This window comes from Heloderma suspectum, chromosome 9, assembly GCF_057233095.1.
Source record: "Heloderma suspectum isolate Gila_16-S chromosome 9, 16-S_ref, whole genome shotgun sequence".
NCBI classification, from domain to species: domain Eukaryota; kingdom Metazoa; phylum Chordata; class Lepidosauria; order Squamata; family Helodermatidae; genus Heloderma; species Heloderma suspectum.
The window spans coordinates 11,456,382-11,475,808 of NC_139466.1; the positions used below are offsets into that span (position 1 = coordinate 11,456,382).

The 19,427-nt window shown below is 43.0% G+C and overlaps 1 protein-coding gene across 1 annotated transcript in view; it reads left to right on the plus strand.

Moving 5' to 3' along the window:
- The window catches only part of AFF2 (ALF transcription elongation factor 2), a 574,244-nt gene that overhangs the window by 321,955 nt on the left and 232,862 nt on the right, over positions 1 to 19,427 (plus strand). The window lies entirely within an intron of this gene.

Here is a 19,427-nt window from a genome sequence, read left to right on the forward strand (position 1 = left end):
TTCTGGAAGCTGCAAAATAATGAGGATTAATTAAAGCATGCAAAATGCCTGAGTACCATACAAAGATAAACTTAGACAGCATTTCCCACAGACTTCCTATCCAACAGGTTGTGTTATTATCAGTCTTCCAGCTGCTGCCATGGTGAATGAAATGCATTAGCCCGATCCAGAGGCAATCCCACACAACTTTGTGTTGTATCCAATTAGTAGTCTGTGAGAGCAGGTGGCGTGCACCATTGCATCTGCATATTCCTAACCATATCTGCAGTACAGATGTGGATTCCATTCACTACTTTGCATCTAGATGTGTATCCACCTCCGTTCTGTGGACACAGTTCCTAATCCAGCATGGGAATCTATGTGCAGAAATCTCCTTCCACTCCCTTACTGGACCATAGCCAAATGACTAGAATCTACCAAGTGCATGGCCTCCATTCATTTTTACACTGCAATCCTGTGCGCTATTAGTAGGCAGTTACTCCAGTTGAAATCAATGGGACTTACTTCTAAATGAACATGCACTTAGGTTTGGGCTGTTGATTAGGTTTGCTGAAGCAACCTTCACAAGTCCTATTGAAATGAACAGAAATTGCACTACGTAGCTTCCCAAATCACAGGAAAAATCCATATGCCCCCAATTCATGTTTTCCAGTCATATGAAGGAAACAATCTCAGGGTATGCGCTTTATATTTAATGACATAAGATTATTGGCAAAAAAATAATGGTGAATGATTGAGGCCAACTAAAACAATATGTTTTCCAGAAGGTTGTGTTAAGTTTTCATTTTCCCTCGAGCAGTCTTTGTAGGTTGCGCAGAGCCATACAAACCTATCAGCCTTCTTAGCATATACAAATATATTTTAAAACAAAGATTGGGAGAGAAAGTAAATCTATGGAGGTATTTGTTTAAATGAACTAAGGTAGAAATTGCTATCCTCTCTCGTTGCCGTTTGCTTAGTTTTCACCATTCTTCTCTGTTATGCTTGGGTGGTCATATTTTGAAATTTCCCCGGGACCAGTCACATTTCTCATCACATCTGAGAGATGCTGTGCTTTGCATGGCAATTAGGCCTTTCTTTGTTTCATCTCCAGAGCTGTTTGCCGAGGCTTCCTGCAGTATGTTCAGTACTAGAGGCTATTGCTGCAACACTGGCAAAGTGGGAGCTCTTCTCCAGGTCTAAACAATTCAGCGATTACTTAGAGAAACAGAAGGGAGGAAAATTGCTAGTTTGCATCTCCCATATTATTCTGTTTACCCTCTCTCTATCCAGAGGAGTTTGCCCATGTTGACAGGAGTATGTGGGCCAGTTCATACTAGTGCTGTGCCAAAAATTTCTCCCACATTTTTTTTTACTGTTCTCATTCAATTTGACAGAAGAGAAATTGCTTTCAAAAAGAAATTCAAGACTGAAGAAATTTCAGAGAAATTCTCAAGGGTTGGGTTTGGGTTTCTTGGGCTTGCCTTACTTAGAAGGTGGCCGAGGAATAAGCACCAGTGTCCTGTCTTTCGTTGTACAATCATCTCTTTGGCAGCCTGGAGCCTCTGCAGCTCCCTCACTTCCATTCAAGCCGAGTGGAAGGCAGCATGGGGTAACTCCTCCAATAGGGCTTTTTTCAGATCAGGAATTGCAGGAAGCCTGGGTGGCTAGCTAGGATTAGGTAAACTCAAAAACCAAAAGAAATTCAACATAAATTATAGACTGTCCTGAGAATGAGGCAGAACAATGGAAGCCCCTTTCATGGGGGAAGAAAACTTTATGGAAATTGGGGGACAGATTTTGGCAGAGGACTAACTCCACCTCATCCCTGGAACTTGACACAACACTGCCCCCCTCCCCTCACACCTGCATTGTGGTGGATGCAAAATGGGGGCCAAACTGCCAACACAGTTGATGCTGTTGCAGCATGAAAAAACCCCAAACCCTTCCCCAAAATGAAAGAAGCTGTGCTACAAGCCCTGCCGACGCAGAGCCCTACCTGGGAGAAACTGTTGAGAATTTCTCCTTCCCCTGGAGAAATTCGGCAAAATTATCTCCCAAATTTCTCTGCCCACAAATAAAGTGGAGAATTGAGAGGCCATCTGTGCACAGCTCTAGTTCATACATTACAATGTCCGTGATGTATATTAGGAGTAACAGATTTGTACCCACATGTTCTACACCTTTGTGTATTTGTACCTGTTTGGCATGCATTTACCTGGGGCAAGTTCTGAGGGAAACTGAGAGCAGGACATGAATTGAAAAATAGGGCTTCCAATAGAGCTAATATAAAACAGAACAGTGTATTTCACACATACAATATCTCTCTCACTCACGCATGCACGTGCGCGCGCACACACACACCATTTCCCGTTTTAGTTATTATGGGGGACATGCAAAAGGGGGCAAGATTGTTTAGCTGTTCAGTGTGGGGGCAGAAAGCACTGTCTTCATTTGGTTTGGTCTTTGTGCTGTTATTATTTAGCTAATTGGCTACATGTCATTGCCAGAACACCTATTCAGAAAGGGAGCATTGCTTCTTGCCTTCACTCTAACCTGGCTTCTTGACAGTATCACATAGCTAAATCTGATTGGCTTTGTGATGACATGATGTCATCACATTGCCTATGGGCTCCCTGATTGGTTGGGATCATCTCAGGAGTATCCCTTTTATACAAGTAATGTGTCAGAGCTGCATATTAGGGAAGGAAGCAGCTGTGAATAGCCAGTGACATGAAAAGGTTAAGTAAGGGGACAATCAAACGTCTTCCCCCCATCCCACTCCCCAAAATCACCTCTTTTGCCTTTAAAAAAATTTTGGTTAAAATTCAGCATAAACATAAGAACTTAGAAATATTTGAGAATGATTTGACAAATGTTTTCTAATAGTAAATTTAGGAGTACTATCAACCTGCAAATTTCACCAACAAGGTTTTGCTGTACAATGGGCAGGGTTGGGTTTTTTTTTCTTTCTGCTAGAATATCCAGCAAGAGTGCAAACCTAGCTATAAGTTGACTAACAGCTGACACATTACTTTCGTTTGCTCAAATATAAAGTTGTCATTATCAGTTAAAAACTGGTCTCCTGTTTGATTATCTGATCTCAGCAAACAGAAGTAACCTTATCATCCGGCCCCTGGTTTATTCTGTGGTAACTGACAAATAGTGCTGTTCCATAGTCAGGTCCATGCCACCTTGGTCATGAGGGATGGAAGGATCATGTGGCCTTAACTGAATCACATCATTACTTCCCATGCCACCTGAAGCAGCATGTTGTCCTGGAAAGTATGGTTAAGGTGACACCATGTGATACGATTCCATTCTCCTATATAGTTCCTCAATCTGCTGAGGTTAGCAAGGGGCGTTTTGAGTTCTATGGAGTTTAGGTGCCTGACTTTCCATGGTGCTGTAGAACAGGTACTAGTACCCTTCTGCCTACCAGATGGAAGAGAAAATTGCAGACAATTCCATTTGGGAGAATCACATGACTTCCCATAAGTCTCCCAGCCTGAGGTCAGGTGATACTAGGGGGGCCACTGACTGGTATAAAGACTCTCACACTTTAACTTACCTCAGGCTGGGCAAATTATTGTTGGGTGAGGTCAGTTTGTCCTCCTCCTATGAAGCCAAAATACCCATTGCTGTTCTCCCCCTTTCCAAATTACTCACCTGTCCTTGGGCCTGAGTGTCTGACACATATATTAGGCTAACACAGAAAAGTAGAGGGGTCCCCCCCTCATTAGCTATGTGAAATATAGCACACATTGTGTCATATAGAATGTCCCTGAATCCATACCTAAAATATATTCAAAACAACCATGTTTTCCCTGATATGTAATAACGATTGCTCTCACAGGGTAGTCAGAATCAAAAGAATTCAGGTAGTCTGATAGGGTCTATCTAGTCGGCAGCCAACAGGTTATGCAAGCAACATAAAATAAATCACTTGCTTAAAAAAAAAATTGGTTCAGTGTGCAATGAACTCCTAATGACCTACTTCCACTGAATCACACTCCATTATAAATTCATTCAAGAGTGTCTGCAAGATGGATAAATGTACAATTCTACCATTTAGTGATAAGTGTCTAAAACAGCCTTCCCCAATGTGGTGCCTTCGAGATGTTTTGGACTACAACTCCCAGGATTCCTGACCACTACCCATGCTGGCTGGGACTGATTGAAGCTGAAGTCCAAACCATCTGGAGAACACCAGGTTGGGGAAGGCAGGTCTAATGCATGTGCAGACCTGTCCTCAGCTCCAGATTTACTTAATGCCCCCAAGCAATTAATCAGCTCTTAATGAATTAATCAGCTCTTTGGTACCAATCAGCTGTTTAAAGCATGCAGCTGAATATTCTAGAGCCTTCTCCAATATGATCCCCATGTGTCTGTATAAATAACATTGAGCTGTGCTGATAACATGTAATAATACACATTTCACCAAATCATAGGACAGATTTGGCTTATTATTGTTATATGGCACTGTGATAAGCTGCTAACAGTAATGCCTCTCAGAGATGTTTAGTCTCTCTCAGTTCTTCAAGAAAGCTAAATATTTTTCCAATTAGGCAGTACATAAGAGATAGCTGGCACATCATAGAGGCTACAATTTTCTCAAAGGTATTTCCCATCTCAATTAACATCCCCAACAGAAAACATGCCTGTATGTTGTCTGGCTTCACAAACAGAACTCTTCAGTATCTCTTCCTTCCTCCTCCCCTCCTGGGTCTTTCCTCTATTCTTATATCTTGCCTGTTGTTGTTGCTTTGGCTCATTAGCCTGGCAGCCAGCTCCCGCCTCCTTTGGGAGTGCTGGAATTATTTTCAGGTAGGGTGAGGAGGCTAGCCAAATGTTCACCCCTACATGGCTTGTCACAGGCACCACTGTTAAAGGCAGTTGTAACAAGCAGATGTCTGTTTAACATTTGTGCTTGTGAATTTAGATTAATTTTGTTCAGTATGTTTGCAAACTTTGTAGAATAAATCTCCAAATGAATATAGGAAAATGCCTTGTCTCCACAAACACTGATGGAATCATATGCATACAACTGTGTGTTATCTTGCCATGACATGTGGAATTAAGTCTTGGAAACTCATCAGTTGGGAAGGAATCATTTATGCCAACATTTCTGCTCGTCAGGCATTCATGACAGGACAAATATTTTTTTCCCCTCTTTTGGCCTATTAAATATTTATTCACTCTCCTCTACCCTTCTTCATTTTCTGTGTATGTTTTTCTGTTGTTTTCAGCAGCCTGCTCTTCATTCCCTTTTAAGAAGTTTACCAATAATGCACAAACATTAATTTATTTATCCTGGAGACAGACCTCTGAGATGCAAAATTTAGAGTTGTCGAAGAAAGAGAAATTGAGCCTTTCTATCACAGAAAGGTCATAATAAAGAATGTCTGGGCTTTTCTTCCTCAGACTTCTCCCAACATTGCAGTCAGTGTGTGTATGTGTGTTTCTGTATGTGTGTATGCATCCACGTGCACACATGTGTGGGTGTGTACAATCATAAGGAAGTTACAATGAACCACACAGTGAATTTTAAACTTCTGAAATAAGAGTGGTAAATATGGAGTTGACTTTGAAACAGACAAAACACCGTGGGGATGGAAGGGCTGTATTTTTTTATGTACTCAAACACTAGTCAATTGCTCCTTACAGAGCAGCTTCAGATGTACCCATGTAGCAGAAATAACACCTGATTTGGTGCATCCATGCATACAGATGCAGCTTCCAGGTGATAGCGTGGTCTTCCACCACCAAACTGTCCTGCTTCATTCAATCAGTTCATCAGTTATTCAGTTTTTGGTGCTAACTGAATGTTTCAGGCTCTGCAGTGATATAGCACACTGGGGTTGTAGAGGTAGAAGCCAGCCATGCAGAGGGGGTGGGGTGGGGGGTGTCAGTCCAGGCTTAGGCATTTCTTAAAGGCAAGGATTGAAGAAGATTCAAGGTCAGAGCACACCAAGTCCAAAGAGGACTGAGGTAGCAAGGGAATGCTAGACAGAAGTTGGAGAGCTGGAAAACAGATGTTGTTCCAGCAAAGGTCTGCCGAGAACAGAGGGCTTTTAAGCTTGAGCACTTAGAACCCTACTTAGGGTTCTGCTGCAGATCTTGGAAAGCCTTACTCATGAGTAGCCCTTTACTGACACAGAGTTCTGATTCTTAGATGGGCATTTCTTCACCTGGCAGCCAGCTGAACATGCACCCTCAAACACCTGTGTTCCCTAGGACTAGGCAGGGTCTCAGCTTCCGTCTCTGAATCAGAAGAGGAGCTCCCCACATCCTGAGGAGATGGGTCTACTAATGTCTGTCCTGAGGGCATAGGTTCCCCCTGATCACCCCTGGAGTTTCCAGAAACAGTCTGCTCCTCTGGAATGTTCAGCTCAGGGAACTCCAACCCATCATCCAACAAGGACCCCTCCAGGGCAGGCATGGCATCACCACTTGGGTTCAATCATCAGCTGGCACCCAGGTCTAAAAAGTGGTAGGGGTGCTTTTGTGTGTGTGTGGGGGGGGAGGGGATAGCCAACCTAAATTGATCCTGATTCAATTTGAACACATTGCTGTTTGTCCTTTCCTCAGCTGCAGCTAAGAGCAGTTGCTCCCTGCTTTGCTTCCAAGGCAGCCTTTTCAGTATTAAAAACTGAGGCATGAACTCAAGACTCCCTGTTCATTTCAGCTGCATACTCCTGTTTCCATTTTAGGATGATCAATTCATAAAAAAAGAAAACCCCATCCACAACCGAACCTGTAGATTCTGAAGAGCTTTTGATAGTGTAGTACTGAGTTGAAAAGAGCCACTTGCCTGGTTACCTTTGTTGAGTAAGAATCCCCTTTGTGTGACTAGGCAGAGAAGCTTTACCACCACCACCCCACCCCAAAAATGGCCCTTCATCATTTGTAGCCTACAAGAAACGAGCATAAACATGCATGGTAGGCAGGTAGGCTAGCTAGCTACTAAAAATGTTTCTGGGCTAGTAACTTTTGTGAACGGATTTGTAAGGCTGGAGAAGTATATACACTGGTCGGTGTTTTTCTGCAGCTTAAACAGATTCCAATTCTGTGGTTTTCCTACAAATCTTACTTTATTCTGTTTATGGCATCAGTCAAAATGAATGGAAATAGAAAAGTCTGCCAAGACCGCTATTGGGAATTTCCCCGAAGTATTCCCAGCCGCCTAATATATCAGTGTCTCTTCTTGTCTGTTCTTGATGGGGTCCAGCAGCAGGTCAACATCCTGAGGTAAAAGAAAGGCTTCTCAAAGTGAGCAGCAGCCAGGGAAAGAAAATTAATGGGAGACTGCATCTGCTGATTGCTCTGACAATAAGGAATTTTCATGGCCAACGTTTATAGAAAGGGCTAGATACGGTCTCTGCAGGAAACCAGATTTCGACTTTCTGCCCTGGGATGCCAAAAATATTTCAGCAGGAAATGCTAAAGGAAGTTGAACTTTGAATTATAATTTCAGTGCCTGTCTAGCAGAATGGATTAATGCTTGGGTGGCACCTTTTGAGGCTTTGGGTTGAATCTTGCAGGATAAAAATCTGTCTGTTCTGACAGATGAAAAAGGTCACAAGTGAAGCAATGACAGGTGGTGTTAGCCCAATCTAAAAAAATCTGGATTAGGTGATAGATGGAGGAGGAGGAGAAAGAAAGGAAGAAAGAAAGGAAGAAAGAAAGGAAGGAAGGAAGGAAGGAAGGAAGGAAGGAAAGCTTAACCCCAAACATTCTGATACATCAGCTGGACTCTCCTTTAGGGCACAATCCTCTGCATCTTTAGGCATGGCTGGCTGGAGCATACTGGGAGTTGTAAGCCTTTTCTCTGTCTAAACATGCATAGGATTGCACCCTTAAGCACTTTGAAATAACTATTCTAATTTAGATGCTAGGGCTTAAATGGAATCCAGATTGTCTTGTCTACATTTGGACTTTGATTAAAGAGAAATTAAGGAGAATAAGTAACATACCAAATGAGCTTCCACACATGATTAGTTTGGTCTCCATGATCAACATAAGGGGCCATGATTCTGGCAGCGATGCAGATTTACTCATTTGGAATGCTAACAATCTGAATGACGTTATCACTGTGTATTCCCCTTGGTCCCTGCTTTCAAGAGACAGCTCTTTCTACCTAACAGTCACCTGACTCCAAAGATATATGAAGCAAAACCCTGGGCTAGTTTTCATGATGAAGAGCCAACCATTTTTTTATATACATTTTTTATATACTTCCCACAGATACTGCATGTACAGAATCTCTGACTCTCAAAGATGTGAAATGGCCCTCGATGACTAGGGATGGCACAGGCATCCAGTTGGGGCTCGAAGCTTGGCAATTTCACACTGGTTTGGTCCCCCAGACAGCAGTCCTTGGATCCCCGGGCTTGCCCGACTTGGCACGCACCAAGTCAGGCAAGGTTTCCACTGTCTGCCAACCCCTTGCACTCTCCTTCCTTGCAAGGAAAGAACCAGGGGTTGGCAGGTGGTGTTGAGGACTTTCGCTGCTTCCACCCCCTGCCAACCTCTCATGCTCTCCTTTCTTGCAAGGAGAGAACCAGGGATAGGTGGGCAGCAGAGACAGGAGTCCCGTACCACTCATGAAACCTTGGTTCTCTCCTTGCAAGAAAGGACAGAATGAGGGGTTGGTGGGTGGTGAGAGGGACTCTGGCAGCCACCATTTTGTGCAAAATAAGCTTTCCACAAATCTGCATTTTGCACAAATGGTGCCTGTAAATAGGGTCAGTTGTGCAAATTACTGGCATAAACAGTCTACTTAGACCATATACCTCAGTAATTTTGCATAAATGGCCCTATTTACAGCCACCATTTGCACAAAATGGTGGCTGCTGGAGCAGAAGAGCGTCACAGACCGCTTGCTGGATGCTGGAAGACTGTCGGGTGGCTCACCCCGCATGCTGAACAGGACCAGGCAGCCAGCGGGGGTTTGGAGAGCAGCACACAAGGCGGTGCCAGGTGAGTTCAGCCATCCCTGTTGATGACAACGCTCCAGCAGCCAAGCTAAGTGAGCCAAATGGGGAGAATCTGTCGTACAGCTGCAGACCCAGTAGAAACGGCATGTCCCACGACATTCCACAGATGAAATTTCAGACCTGCTGGTCCCAATTCGCATGCCAAAGATTGCTGTTCAAGCCCCCACTGCCTGTACCTTTTGCAGAAATATAGGGAATGTCTGATGCAATCTGGCCTCACCCCAGTTGCTGTACCTACCAAGGTATGGACATCCAGGTTTTGTTCCATGAAAATCAGTCCCTCAATAAAGAGGTACAAGCAATGTCCCCTTCAACCTTGCAACCTGAAGCAGCCAGTAAGTTTGCTCCTGGATAGGCATTCTTGCCGATGAGCAAGCCTCTTCAGAAATAGTTGTGTCAGCTTGCAATCTGGTGCCCCCCTTAGCTTTTTCCAAGTGAGGGGTGGGGGCGGGGGGGAGGCGCTACTAGAAAAGTAGAATCCCAAAGTTTCCCTGAGTACACAACTAGTTATAAATCCTGAACACTGCTTATAACACCCACCTGTTGGTAGAGATGTACGAAAGTCACTTACCTGGTCTCGCAGCTTGCTTCGCGGTGGGGAGGAGGCGCTTCGCTTCTCCCCCCGAAGTTCAGGCCGGGGGGGGAGGCTTCCCGCCTCGCCCAGCTAAAATTCAGGCCGGGGGGGAGGCTTCCCGCCTCGCCTGGCCGAAATTCAGGCTGGGGGGGAGGCTTCCCGCCTCGCCCGGCAGCGAACTTCAAAAGAAAAGTAAAAAAAAAAGCCCCGTGATAGGCTACGTAACAATTTACGTAGCCTATCACGGCTAGATCTGCAAAATCAGCCATGTTAGGCTACGTTAATCATCACGTAGCCTATCATGGGTGACTTTAAAAAAAAAAAAAAAGCGCATACGCAAATGGCGGCCCCCATAGGGAGCCGCCATTCGCGTTCCTTATTTGGTCCCTGTAGTCTACGTAAAGATTTACGTAGACTATGGCGAAAATAAGGGCAACGCAAATAGCTCCCTATGGGGGCCACCATTAGCGTACGCGTTTTTTTTTTTAAGTCACCCGTGATAGGCTACGTGATGATTAACGTAGCCTATCACAGCTGGCTTTGCAAATCTAGCCATGATAGGCTACGTAAATCGTTAAGTAGCCTATCACAGGGGCGTTTGTTTTTTTTTTACTTTTCTTGTAATGGCGGCGGCAGCAGCCGGTCGAAAGACCGGCTGCCGCCCCCGCCCCTGACGAAGACCTGCCGAACCGCCAGCGGGACCCTCCGCCGGGAGCGACATTCGTGAAAAGTAAGTCCCATCCCGGGGGGGGGGGCGGAGAATTTCTCCCCGAACAACCTTCGGAGGACCGAATGCGTTGGCACTCGGCCCCCCGAAGTTTCGGGGAGAAATTCTCCCCCATCCCTACCTGTTGGCAGGCAATGGCACCCTTGAACCAAGAATGTGTTACTTGGACAAAAGGGCCATCAAGATAAGAGGATTAGATCATAGAGTCGAAGGAGAGAGGCCCACAACATATCAGTAACAAAACAGCCATTTTGTCAAGGCAAGAAGAAAATGTCTGTTTTACTTTCTATATTGTTTATTTTTTTTCAAGCATGAGTTTATTCCATCCCATTTTTGCATCAGTTTGTGAATGTTTTTAAAGTGCTCATGAAAATACACATGCATTTGAGTATACCTAAAAAAATCATATCCATTTTTGTACATATTTTCTCTCATCAACACATTTTTTGCAAGCAGTTTCCCCTAATATATTACTTTACATTACATTTATTACATTTATATCCCACATTTTTTCCTCCTTCAGGAACCCAAGGCGGCATACATAATCCTCCTCCTCTCTGTTTTATCCTCACAACATCCCTGTGAGGTTGGTTGGGCTGAGAGTCTGTAAGTGGCCCAAACTCACCCAGTGGGCTTCCATGGCTGAGTGGGGACTAGAACCCAGATATCCTGACACCCAGTCCAACACTCTAGCCACTACACCACAGTGGCTGTCTAATATCTAGGTATATCTAATATATGCCTTGTTATACACTTGTTTTCTCTATCACATGTATTTTCATTGGAGTACTGCCTTAAGTGTGAAAACTGAAGGATAATTGCATTTCAGTTCACACATTAGTTCAGGCAGTGCAAATTGGGTCAGTTCATATTAAAATGTGAACCAAATCCCTCTCCTATCCCTAGTAAGGGAACTTATCAACCTCCCAGGAGGACTCTCTGATATCACTGATATTCTAGAACAAAAGGAACTTCAAAAACAGATTTCAGCACAAATCAGCTGAACTACAATTCATCAAGGTACAATTCATCAGTTCAACTCTATCTCCTATGGCTTGAATAGCAAACCAAAAGCATGTATTTAGTCCATAGACCTTTCCACATATTGTTATAGAAAAACAGTTCTTAAGGGTGCAACCCTATGCCTGTTTAGAGTTGTAGGATAAATTAAGCTATGTAGAATGGCTTGAATAGGAACAAAGGGGGGGAGGTTTATACACTACATGTATTAATCAGCTCTGCAATGAAAGGATGTGTGTGTTATCACCCAGCAACTTTTATGTGAATAGCCACTGCTAATAAGGTGATTATCATTGTCTGTACTTCCTGCATTTCATTCTGCTCTGACCTCACTGTTTGCACTGCCCCCTTCATGTTTGTATATATACTTGTAAGTCAACATATCATGCATCTGATGAAGTGGACTATATAGTCCATGACAGCTTATACCATGATAAATTTGTTAGTCTTTAGTGTGTCACAAGTCTCTTTGTTGATTTTGCTACAAAAGACTAACCTGACCACCCCTCTGGAAATGCATCAATGAGTTTTATAACTGATACATTTCCAGAAAGGCCATATCTTTGTATGTTTGTGTGTTTGTTTGTTTTAAAATCAGATCAGCCATCTAATTTATTCCCCCATCAGAAAGATTTCAACTGACAGTGACTAGACTGACTGTCAATTTAAGCTGCATTAAAGAACAGAAGTACATTCTCTGCCCTTTTTATCAGTCCTCAGTTGCACAGAGCCATTCTCTGTAGCAACTGGTTTGCATTTTGCAGCCTATTTTTCAAAGTTTTCCAGCAAAAAGAGAGATCTTGCCAGCTGAAGCCTCTTTTGATATAAATGGGGATTTCCACTTAAAAACCGATCTGTCTCTGGACAGCCCAACAGTTGGAAAGCGTTCTAATAGAGTTGCAAAGAGCTTTTACGATCTTAGATTTGTCACAGTCTCACGTCTGGTGAACACACATTGTCTGTGCAAAAAACACACACACACACACACACCCCACTACTTGGCACTCTTTCCTCAATAGATTTTGGAAAGAACTACTGGTCTTCTTTGGCGGGTCCAGCAACAATTATGCACAGGCAAAGGGATGCATTACTGAATAAATCCACCAGCTTCCTTTATGGATAGGTGGTAAAATGGCCATAGATATTTTCACACCAATATGAAATCTGTTGTTTCACTTAACAAATACCATTCTCCCTGCATTTTTAAGTAAACCAACATAATTCACACTTCTTAGACTTATATGAGAATCAGAACACAGTTATTCTTTGGGTTGTGCAGTTCTCAGAAGTTTTACATGCAGTTTTGGTCTCAAAATTGTGTTCAAAAAGGCATATATTAGGGATTTGGGTGCAAAACAGTAAGGGAAAACTGCATATGAAAATACATACTTCGTGTCTGTTGCTTTTAAACTCACAAACTGATGTGGAAATTGGGCGCAACAGTCATGACTATGGACGTATGGGTTTTGTAAAATCTGTTCTGTCTATGTTTTGTGGATTGTCAAGTGCCTTTTGTTCTATGGTCCATTCATTGGCAGAATTGGTTTCCTTCCAATTTCCTGAATTTGCACAAATTCACATTCACGCAAATTCACACTTGTGAAAATGCAGAAATCCCCCCTCAAATGCACAAATCCTCCCCAAAATGTGCAAATCCCCCCAAAATATGCATGTTCATGCTTTGGCCTGTGGGGAAAATGTGCATTTTCAGCTGTTTTTTTTTTTTTTCCCTATGACTAAACTTGTGTAAACTTCTGCAAAGGAAAAAAAAACTGGTCTGCAACTTCATGGAATCCATGCGACTTGGGAAAAGCCAGTCCACTGTGGAATCTTCTGGTTGGGTTCATAGAAATCCAGACTCATTTATTTCCATTGTGGATTTCTCCAATATCCCTAGCCATGACAGACGACACGTGAAACTGGCATGGACTGGAAACAGACTGCTTCATCCATTCCTAATTATGGCCTTACCCTAGGGCCTGTGATTTTTCAGTGCTGGCACAGTCTATTAGTCATTTTTTAGGGAAAAAATATGATTTTCTTAATATGACATTGGTTTCGATACTGATGATTGTGCTGAAAAAAAATGTTATTAAAATGTAAGTCGCATAAGAGCTTTGATTTGTACAGCAAAACAACAACAAAAGTGGCCTACCAAGACCCCCAACAATTTTCAAGTGGTCTGGGAAAAATAAAGTTTGAGAACTAATGCTTTTGTCTGTAATTGTATGCATAGTTTTGTGAGATTAAGCCCCATTAAACACAGTGGGGCTTACTTCAGAGTAATGATACATAGGATTGTGCTGTCGCTGTAATGTTGCTGGGATCTTTTCAAGACTCTTTACCTCTCTCCTTATCAACACCACAGGGGTGACTTAGTAAAACAGCTAAGATGTAGTTACTCCAGTTTTTATCTCTGGGACCAAATCCATCCTAAAACACTGCAGATAACCAAGTGCCACCATCTATTGAATGAGCACTAGAAAAAACTAATTAGTACTGATGAGTAGTTGCTTTGGTTGACGGATCTATCTAGGGGCAATGAGTTAAAGATCTGCCAGATTCCAAGCAACTAAAAGCACAATCCTAAGGCCTCTAGTCAGTGGCTAGATGGCAATAGGATAGGTCAGTTCCTGGGAACAGACCTCGGAGCCCATGCTCTAAGGTCAGTTCCCAGAGTACCCACTCCCACCCCCTCCTGAGCTGCCTTGTAGGCAGCACGGATCGGCCCTGCACTCCACACTCATAAGAGCAGCATGGAGTGGTGAAAACAGGGTGTTCCCAGGGGCAGGGCAGGGCAGGGTGGGGAAGTCAGAAATCCACTATGACACATCCTATGTGTCATCCAGCTGCTGCTTCCCACGCTCTGAGGTCCCACATCTAGACAGCCAAAACCAGCTGTCTAGCTGTGAAAGCAGGGCTGGGGGAGCAAGGAGGAGATCCACTCCTCCTGCCCTGCACTGGATAGGCAGTCGCCCCTGGGGTCGGAGGCAACCATTGATCTTGATACGATTGCTCCCTAGCTCTCCTAAAGGGCTAGCCAACTATTGCTTAATGTCTTGACTAAAGGTACAGACATTCATGTGGGATGAGATAAGCCTAGAATCCACAACAGTCATAATACAGAGGTTTGCTTAACCAAGATGTTAGGTGTATTATTTAACATGCTTAAATAACATAACATTGCAGTCAAAGAAATAAATAAAAAACGTAATCATTATTTCTAATTTAGAGAGCAAACCTATAGCTACCCAGAGAACATCTGGGGAGCTGTAAGATGTTGCAGATCTGTTCCTGTATGGCCATAGACAGTGCTATGACCATGGAGGAGGAGATCTGATTGCAGATGGAGATTGGATCCCTCCATCCATTGGGCATGAGTCCTGTTGGATTGCACTCTTAATTTCTTGCCCAAGAGTTCTTAATGGGTAGAAATCTCTAACTTATGGGAGATCCATAGCAAGATACTGTCATTCCTAATATAGGAAATCCAGGTCCCTCTCTGCCTTCTCCCTGAAAGAAAGGTGCCATATGGAACCCAACCTTGTCTCCATTCTTATAAGGAAATTTAACTGGGAAATTAGCCACTGTATGCAATGTGATCCAGGATAGTACAACAATAGACCAGGAACATTCTGGCTTCTTCTAACAGGCACCATGCATTTCGATATTTTGTCAGTATCTGGGGTTATCAGAAACAAACGGCAGGAAAAGACAGCTCACCCTACAGCTAAGCAATTGGATGGAGACTAGCTACATGCCATAGTTTTAACAAAGAATTATATTTAACTCAAACTACATAAAACAGTATATTCCTAATTCCATGTAATAATAACAGCTAACCAGTCTGTTTGCAATGCTCAGCACAACACTGTTTCACCCAAGACAAGCAGAAATTTGCCCTTTGGATAATGGGCTAGTGGAAAACAAGACAGTAGTCCTATTATGAGCCCCGCCCCCGAACACTGTGATTGTCATCTGAGGCCCTCCTCCAGGTTCCTCTTGCAAGGGACATTTGAGGATGGCAACAGCGAAGACCTTTTCAGTGGTGACCCCCCCACACACATTATGGAACACTCCCCCCAGTGCAGGCCACCTGGCATCAACATTGTCATCCTTTCAGTGCCAAGTTAAGATTTTCTTCCACTCCCAGACATTTGACAGTATATGATAAGGTTCTAACTAGTCCTGGGATGTTTATTTTCAATTGGTTTTTTTTTAAATAAAATGTATGTAAGTGGTTTTTATATTATGTTTTATATTGCATTTTTAAGGGTTTTATCTTTTGGAAACTACCCAGAGAGCTTCAGCTATTGGGTGATATAGAAATGTAATAACTAAATAAATAAATAAAATAAATCCTTACACACATATCATCCTGCCTTAAGCTGAGACAGCCCATTGGTCCATCTAGCCCAGTACTGATTGCTGTGACTGGCAGCAGCTCTCTGAGGTCTTAGGTACAGCTCTTTCCCCATCTTTCTACCCAAAGTCCTCCAACAGGAGATGCCAGGGAACCTGGGACATTCTCTGCACAGATTCAAGCACAGATTAAGGAGCTATGGTCCCTCTTGCCTATCTAAAGGGTCAGAAGACTCAACCATGATAGTATCATAATATCTTTTCTACCTTGGGGAAGGAGTATTGCAGTGCCTCGGAGAAAGAAAAGGGGCAGCCAGAGGGGGACAGTAAGGATGGGCAAATCTGTCAGTTTCTCTTTCTCCCACATTCAAGTTCTCAAGTTCTTTCTCTCCCAAATATGAAGAACTTTGTGAATTTTGGTAAATTCTTAACAAAACCCAACTGAAATGATGTTCTCACCCATCTGCACCATCCCGATTCAATATATTTTGTTCTTCCCAATATGGAGAGGAGAATGATGTGCCTGCCTGCCATATAGCTAATAAAGATGAGGAGCCTATCAGAAAAAAAAGTGGCAACACTAATTCAACACTACCAACATGGCTAAATACACAGGGATTCAAACCCAGATTTTAAAGAGCTCAGCACTCAAAGCCCTGGGCCTGGATGGATGAATATGTCAGCTTTGGTTTCTCCCACTTTTGAATCTTTTAAATCTCAAGTTCTTTTGGTCTCGCATATGGAGAACTTGGCGAATTAGGCAAATTCTTATTAAAACAGAACTGAAACGAAATCTTCACCCATCCCTAGATGGAAGGTACTACTTTAAAAACTAATTTGCAAGGATAAATGTTATGCCCCTGTGTTTCAGAGGGTGGGAAGTGGTTACCAAGGCTGTTAACAAAGCAGGGAAGGCTAAGCATTCAGTTGCTGGCCAGTGTTCAAAGAAAGAACCAAGTGGTAATTTTGCAGTGATCACATCTCAAACATTGGACTGTTTCACTAGCCATAAAATGATTATCCTAGAATTCTTTACTTCTCAGGATGACATTATATGACAGATGAACCTCCAAAAATTGGAGGTTATCTTACCATTCATTTGAAATGCAAACTAAACAGAAAATCTATAGCTTTTTGCACTGTGTTTTAAAGTGAAACTCGGCATTTCCACTGACCTCCTACATATATTTCCAGGGGGCGGTGGGGGGGAAGCCCACATAAAAGCTATCAAGAAACATTTCGCAGCAGGCAAATTAATTGGTTTTTACTGTATTTGAATGGAGTGACTGTCAAATAAAACATGCCATGACAGTTAATAGTGTCATTTAGAGGCATAAAATTATTGGCTTATTTGTTATTGGATAAAAAACAAAAGCAAACACTTTGTATTAGGAAGTTTTAATGTGTTTAAAATCCTCATTAGGGATTTATAGACATTCTTGCTTCGCAGAGCGCCTCATTAATTTGAGGCTAAACAGTTACTTCTGTGTTACAATTCCAGCGGTTTGTTTTGTGCCTGTGTGAGTGTGTGTGCATTGGGGAGGGGGGCAGAGTAGTTTTTTTAAAAGACTCTCCACTTTTCTTTAATTAGATCTTGCATTAGAACTTGGGCTGTACACTGCTAGAAATGTTGAATGTAATTAATGTGATTTATAAATCAAATGGAACTGAGTTATTTTAGGATCTCTGTCTCTCTTCTTTAGATTTTAGTGAGCAGTTAAGAAGTGTGACATATAAGCACATTCAGATCGAAGAGATTTCCAAATTTCAGGGAAGTCCAGAGACCCCAACAGTGAATAGATTTAGCAATGTCTCTCGGCATCAATAGATCAAAGTGGTTTAATTAGAAACGTAACTAAAGGGGGTTGTAAAAATCCAGTTGAAACCCAGACTTCTTCGGCTTTTTAAGTTATGCATTGTAGCAAAAAGGACTCACTCATTTTGCAGCCTCCACCTTGGACAATTAATATAATCTCACCACCGTCCCTATCCAACATAGTAATATGATTTTTTTTTTCTTTCACACTCCTTCCTTTTATTAAAAAATACATTTGGAAGTGGGAAATAAGTTTGTTCAAGATATTATTTCAATTTGCAGATCTTTTTTAATCATTCTTTATACAGGTTTTGCCTTATTTCAAACCCTCAGCTCAATGGACATATTTAAATTATGTAAATTAACATAGACAAATGGGCCAGGAACCTTTTTAAAGTTAGAAGAGAGTAGTAAACATAAGGCACTGGGGAACATTTTCTCTCCATTTATGAAGCGGGTTTGATTTTGATTGGAAACTATTTATTGATTATTTATTCATCATACTTTTAAACTGGGTGGTGTACCATGCATTAAAATCATAAAATATAAACAATAAAACAGTGAATGAAAACAGCAGATAATAAAACCAAGTTTAAATCAGCAGCAAAGAGTAAAAACACTACAACACATAAAACCAAAATAAAACCAGCAGCAATAAAAGTGCAGTAACCTAAAAGCACTAAAAATACTTCTTAAAATTCATAATGTTAGGACACTGATTTGCTACTTATGTAGGGATGTACGAAACACCTACCTGGCTCCGCGCCGGGCAATCCGCGGTGGGGGGGAGGTGCTCCGTCCCTCCCCCCGGAATCCTGCCCGGCCGGCTCCGCTTCGCAGCCAAGCTGCAGAGCCGCCGGCCAGCTCCGGCCGCCCACAGCCGGACATCTGGCCGCTGGGCAGCCCTGCAGGGACGCAAATGGCGTCTGTCATAGCCGCCGCCATTTGTGTCCCTGTATTGAGCTGTGATAGGCTATGTAAATATTTACATAGCCTATCACGTCAGGGGGAAAAACCCCAGCGTACGCAAATGGCGGTAGCTGCCGCCATTTGCGTATGCTGGGTTTTCCCCCCCCCTGCCATGATAGGCTATGTAAATACTTACGTAGCCTATCATGGCCTCTGCAGGGACACAAATGGCGTTAGCAGTGATAGGCTACGTAAGTATTTACATAGCCTATCATGGCTATGAAGAGGAAGCGAATGGCGGCCGCAGGTAAGTGCTCCATTTTGCGCGCCTTTTGTGGGTTGGGGGCAGCGGGGACTTCATCCCGTGCGCCTTTTGTGGGTTGGGGGGGCGGGGGCTTCATTCCGTGATGGATTTTGGGGGGCCGAATGCACTGGCATTCGGCCTCACCGAGATCTGTCGCGGAATTCTCTGACATCCCTATACTTATGTGACGTTCTTCATGGATATACTGAAAAGTGATGCTTTGTGTTGTGTACAATGCAAGTGTTTGTTGCTGATAGCATCTCTACCCCAGCCTAAAATCCCGCATTTAAAACGGGGCTTTCCACTTCCATTTTAAATGCAGGATCACCACATACTCCCTTTACGTGTGCTTCCTTTTCCCCCTCCTTCACGCCCTCATCTGAGTCTTCCATGTGTTTCATTATATAGCCGCTAGATGGTGCTGTGGTCTAGCTCCTCTTATTGCGGCTTGTCCTTTTTCATGGAGGGAACTCAAGTGGAACACAAGCAGCGTAATTTGATAGCTCATTACCTCTAACCCATTTGAAAATGGAATAAAGGTCATTTAGTGCAGGAAATGCCCTGGAGTTTTATGATGTCATCTAAAGGGCCTGCAAACTGCTATGAGTGAGCAGTCTCAATAGCAGGATAAAAGCTCTGTGTGAAGAAGCCCTATGACTTAATGATCCTATTTGCCTGGATTGTTGAACCTCAGATCTGTGGGCCAAATATGGCCCACTTGGGGTCCCAGTCTGGCC